The sequence below is a fragment of the Trachinotus anak genome, unplaced genomic scaffold (genome assembly GCF_046630095.1).
Source record: "Trachinotus anak isolate AG129_WGS33_773 ecotype Australia unplaced genomic scaffold, CSIRO_AGI_Tana_v1 ptg000006l, whole genome shotgun sequence".
Classification (NCBI taxonomy): Eukaryota; Metazoa; Chordata; class Actinopteri; order Carangiformes; family Carangidae; genus Trachinotus; species Trachinotus anak.
Genome location: NW_027273857.1, coordinates 313,102 through 317,792, shown reverse-complemented (window position 1 = coordinate 317,792; position 4,691 = coordinate 313,102). Strand labels below are relative to the sequence as shown.

General features: G+C 43.1%; 1 long non-coding RNA gene across 1 annotated transcript; it reads left to right on the top strand.

Annotated features, from left to right (window-relative positions):
* Positions 1 to 748: 748 nt before the first annotated feature.
* Positions 749 to 1,997, top strand: LOC139622297 (uncharacterized). Its single transcript, XR_011691195.1, has 3 exons — positions 749 to 1,013; positions 1,095 to 1,171; positions 1,253 to 1,997. It is a non-coding gene; the product is annotated as an uncharacterized lncRNA (long non-coding RNA).
* The last annotated feature ends 2,694 nt before the right edge of the window (positions 1,998 to 4,691 follow it).

Genomic DNA, 4,691 nt, shown 5'->3' with positions numbered 1-4,691 from the left:
GGGTATGTCCTGACCCATCCCTTAGCTATGCTGCTATAGAGCTAAACTGCTGGGGGATTCCCATGATTCACTGGGCGCTCTCTCCCTATTTCTGTCTCTCTCCCCCGCTCTCTCTCAATGACTTCATGCCATTAACTTTGTTTTTTTTTTTTTTTTTTTTCTCTCCCGTAGTTTTGTGCTTCTCCTCTCTCTCCCTCTCTCTGTCCTCATTCTGCAGGTATCTCTGCCTCGGGAACAGCAGGATCCAGATCCACCACGACTCATCTTTACTATTACTATTACCTGTCTTTATTATTAATAACGCCATTACCGACACAGCTGTTCCTGGTCTCTCTCTCTTCTCTCCCCTCTCCTCCCCCTCCCCCTCTTTCTATCTTCCCCTAAACCCAACCGGTCGAGGCAGACGGCCGCCCACCCTGAGCCCGGTTCTGTTGGAGGTTTCTTCCTGTTAAAAGGGAGTTTTTCCTCCCCCCTGTCGCCAAGCGCTTGCTCGTTGTGGGAACTGTTGGGTTTTTCTCTGTAACAAAGTAAGGTCTTGACCTTACCCTGTAAAGTGCCTTGAGATAATGTATATTATGATTTGGCGCTATACAAATAAAATTGAATTGAATTGAATTGAATTGTTTAGACCGTGGTGTTGACTAAAATTTTGTCCATCGTCGGGTCGACGATTCAAAAGGTGGGGGTAGATGTGGCCGGAGCACGGCTTACTCCTCCTCACAGTGGGGCGCTGTGTCACCCTGTGGCACTGATTTGTGGGCAGGGAGCGCACCTTTATATATAGGGGCCTGGGTACACCTGGCGCACTCTCTCTCTTCCTGTTCCGCTCGTCCGTGGTGGTGGCTGTAGCCTGGAGTGGCGTGGTGAAGCCGTGTGGCGTGCTGGCACCAGAGCGTCTTCAGCGTTTTGCCATAATAACGCACGCTCTGCCCTTCAGCGCAGTGCAGCGTGCCCAGCATCGGTGCGTCTTTGGCGTGTCGCCAGAACGACGCACGCTCTCCTTCGGCGCACGGGTAAGGGGCATTGGCGCACACTGCTGCTTTCTCTCCCACTCACGTGTTGACTGTTTGGTGATATGGCTGTTTCTGCTACAGTGTGGCGGACTGCTGGAGTCACGGGGCTAGGCTGCCCTGCTGGGGGCCGGTCGGCGTTGTGGCGCGGTCTCCACGTGGTAAGTCGGCGTCGTCCGCCTCTCGTTTCAGCCTGTTATGCTGCTCCCGACTGATTGTTTTGTCCTGCTCTGTTGTCCTAGACCTCTCGGCGCTCTGTAATGCCCTGCTGGTGAGGCCCAGAAACTATTAAAGCCACCATTTCCTGGACCCACTGCTGTTTTGGCTGCGTTGGTTCATCCTGACTGTTTTGGCTCACTGAAGCCGTTTTGACTCCTCAGCTCTTCTGAGCTGTGGGGAAGTGACGTACTAAGGCTCTCTGCAGAGTTTGTGTCAGGGCCTATTGCTATTTTTAAGGATTCTGTTTAGTTCATTAATCAACCTTGAAAAGATTTATTTTGTATTCATTTGTTTAATTTGTTGAACATTATTGACTGTTTGTTTGTTGTTTAAGGAACATTATTTACCTTTGTTTGATGGTTTGTTTCGTTGTTTTTAATTACTTAAAGTAGTGTGTGTGTGTGTGTGTGTGTGTGTGTGTGTGTGTGTGTGTGTAAGAGTGTTAGATAGCAATTAAGGGCCATATTAACTGGGAGGCCAGTTTTATAACTTGCTTTCTTGTCTTTGTGGACAGGTGCGGAGGGCCAGGCGGCGACCCAATTCCTGGTGGTGGTATTTTCTTCACGAACCCCTTGCGGGTGTGTGTGTTTGCAGTGTCACGGGTGCTTTTGGTTAGTTATTCCTCCCCCTTGATTTGATTTTGGGCCGCCGTAGCCTCCACAGCCCTGTTCATTCTGCTCTGTGGCCCCAGTACGTAATTACGAGCCAGTATTGTTCAAGTGATATTTTAATTGGTTGTAAAATAAACTATTTTTCTACTTTTCTAAATACGTCTCTGCCCGTGGTATACGCACCTGTGTAGACCTGTGTATAGTAAATTTAACCATCTAACATCTATCCATCTCAAACTATCTCCTGGGGCGAAACTCCCCAGGTGGCGTTGTCGGTACACCCTTTCCCACCCCTCCACTCGCCACATTAGGATATTGCTCTGTGATCTCGTTTGGTGGGGGTGTTTTCTCCGTTACAGGCTGTGAAGCAAGTAACGGTGCGTCAGCGTGGCACGGATACACTTGGGCCGTTGTTTGTCTGTGCGCCTGGCGTGGTACCGTCGGCTCCTGGGCAGGAGGGGGCGCAGGAGCTAGAATGGTGTGCGGCTCCTTAGCCGTAGTGGCGGAGCTCCCCCTCGTGTTTGGTTCGGCCTGGCTCGGCTCAGATGGACCAGGGAGCCCCAAGTTTCCCGGTTGCGCTGCTTCTTAGGACGGTAATTAATACTTTATTTCAAAAAAGAGGAAATATGTCCTTTATTTTTTGGAACACCTTGTAATAATTGACTATTTCTTTAATCCCATCTATAGGAGAAGTGCTGACTGACCTGGCTCTGGCAGGGTTAGGTTAGGGGACAATGCTCTTTTAAAATAAGATAAATAAAGTTTTCTTTAAAAAAAATTAGAGAGCAGCTCTGGCAACAGGTATCTGCAACGTCATTTTCATATTTACTTCTCCTTAAGGGTTCTTATAACTCCTATAATAATAAAATGAAACAGAGACAAAATTAAAATGACAATATATGAAAAATTAAAAACAAATACATTAGGGTTAAAAAAGAACCTTTGTTTCCTGAAAAAAATTGTAGAGAAAAGGGGGAGAGCCAAATAAAGGGTTAAAAACATAATAAAAAATCACTTAAAGTGGGTGTATCAGGGTTACAACCTCACAGGGTTGAGAGATCTTAGGGTTAGGCACCCACCCCTGTATGGTTGAGGTTAGGGGAGGGGCCATGTACAGGTTAAAATTAATAAATAAATAAACAAAAAAGACGGTTGATGTTAGGCACCCTCCCTTAGATGGTTATGTTTAGGAAAAGGTTCTGGAAAATAATAGAAAAAAAAAAAAAAAAAAGGTTGGGTTATTGTACAGAAGTGATTGGTGCATATCACCAGGGTAAATTAAACCACGCCAATGAACACAATACCCAATTAATATGTAGCTTACATAAGGAGAGATGTTTTGTGAATTTATGAGGGAGAGAATGGATAAGAACAATGAATTGGTATTTATTAATAAGTTGTTGCTTTTAAAACATATTATATAGCTCTAGTTCCTAAGTTATTTTTATAGTTTTTTAAAATTCTTTTTATAAAAACGAGATATCTTAAACCATCTTTTACTATAAAATTCATATGAAAAATATAATGTGTAAAAGAGAGTTTGTTTTTATAATTAATAAATAGTAGTTTTTAAAGAGGTTATTTATAATGTTTTAGTAAAAAGCATTAGTTTCTAAAGACTTTTCATAAAAAGAAACTTAACTTATTGTTTTTCATTAAGTCCTTTTGGATTGATAGTTTCCAATGTGTTTATCCATTCTCTTTCTTTTCTTTTTCTGAAGGATCTCGACCAGTTGTTGTTATTTTCTAGTCCCAGAAAGATGTAATTGTTGGGACCATGATTTCTGAGATGATTATAAAGAATAGTAGAGTTTTCTGTTTTATTGAGTTGATATGTATGCTGATAGATCCTGGTTTTTAAGCTGTTGCCTGTCTCTCCTATGTATATTTTTTTAACAGATGGTGCACTGGATCGCATAAACTACATTTCTGACGTCTTCCTTGAAGCTCTGTCTGATGGGAGCACCTTTGTCAGAGAATGTGTTTTCTATAAAGAGTTTGTTTATAAATTTGGGGTTGTTTGAGCGTGGTTTTTCTTGTTTTCCCATTGCCGTGTGTACCAGAATGTCCTTCAGATTCTTGTTTCTCCTGTAGGCAGTGATCATCTTAAAATCTCCCAGTTCCTGGATTTGGTTTTGTGCCTGTTGAAAATGGGTTTTCAAAACAGAGTTTAGTTGTGCCACATGAGGTGAGTAAGTAATTACAAAAGGTATGAGCGAGCGGCATGTTATTTTTCCTGCCAGTGTATTCCCCGGATGATTCAAACAGTCTCTTCACCTCACTCTTAATGGCTCTGAGAAACCTGGCTGAATAACCTCTCGGCCTCAGAGCTGCAAATAGAGTATTGGTGGCAGTCTCTACATCCTGTTTATGGGTGCAGATTCTGTGAAATCTGATGAGTTGTGATTTTATGAGACCTTTATATGTATGACGGGGATGAAAGCTGGTCTTATGGAGCAAAGCATGCCTGTCTGTATCCTTAAAGTATACTCTGGTGGCTATGCCTTTTGTACTCTGATTAACATTACAGAAGAAGGCTTGTGTATCTAGGAATTCCACTTGGTGTGGTTGGATGTTGTGCTTAAGGGAGATTTTAGGATGGTGGCTGTTTAAAATTGCCATAAAATCATTCAAATCTGCCAACGAATGTGGCCATATTCCAAAAATATCATCCAGATATCTTAAATAGAGAGCTGGTGTTTTACTGCATTTTTGGAACACAGACCTCTCCCAATCTGCCATATAGATGTCCGCATACGCAGGTGAGTATTTACGGCCCATGGCGCATCCAGAGACCTGCAGGAAATACTTGCCATTGAATTCAAAATCATTCCTTTCTAATGTAAGTTTT